Source organism: Macrobrachium nipponense, chromosome 17 (genome assembly GCF_015104395.2).
Source record: "Macrobrachium nipponense isolate FS-2020 chromosome 17, ASM1510439v2, whole genome shotgun sequence".
Taxonomy (NCBI): domain Eukaryota; kingdom Metazoa; phylum Arthropoda; class Malacostraca; order Decapoda; family Palaemonidae; genus Macrobrachium; species Macrobrachium nipponense.
The window spans coordinates 15,362,773-15,363,418 of record NC_087210.1 but is presented as its reverse complement, the minus strand read 5'-3'; the positions used below and the strand labels follow the sequence as shown (position 1 = coordinate 15,363,418).

The window sequence follows — 646 nt, the reverse complement described above, 5'->3', positions numbered from 1 at the left end:
CAAACTACCTCAGACGAAGGAAGACATCCTTACCAAGGACGACCAACTCCAGGAGCAACTACCAATCGTCACCTAGGAACAGTCGCTCGGTTCTCCGTGGCGAGAATCAGGCTAAAAGCTATGGATAGTTCCTCCGTTCCAGTATATTCCCTTATAAATAACCTTTTGTCGACGTTCTATTGATTCTTAATGGAACATTTATGTAGAGTTTAAAGCATTTACCACCAAGGGTGCTTCTTTTTTTTCTTTTCTTTTTTTTTTAATTCGCATTTTGTATGAAATGTCATTCAGGGAAGTCATGTTACATTTCAGACAATAAACAAATGTGCAATGTAAAAATGACATCAGCTGTCTATCAAACACACCGAGGATCCACAACAAAGGAGGTTTGACGAAGGAAAACATTATTTTTGACCAAGGCAGACCTGGGTCACTCATGGAGGACTATTCACCACCTGTACAGCTTGGTGCGACTCTCGAAATAATTATCAAGAAGTCTAAATAGACCAAAAACGCCCAAAGGGCTCTCTCACAGGCTAAAAGCATGTATATAGAGAGAAGTGACTTTGAATTTCAGGTCTGCCTAATCAAAAACAACCATTCCAATGTCAAACCTCCCCACTACATGCAAGGAGAGCCGTTCCAA

The 646-nt window shown here is 40.7% G+C and overlaps 1 long non-coding RNA gene across 1 annotated transcript in view; it reads right to left on the bottom strand.

Annotated features, from left to right (window-relative positions):
• Positions 1–15, bottom strand: part of LOC135196010 (uncharacterized) — a 1,762-nt gene extending 1,747 nt beyond the window's left edge. The window contains exon 1 of the long non-coding RNA XR_010310268.1: positions 1–15. This exon is cut by the window's left edge and continues 92 nt beyond it. This is a non-coding gene — a long non-coding RNA (uncharacterized LOC135196010).
• Between the last annotated feature and the right edge of the window lie 631 nt (positions 16–646).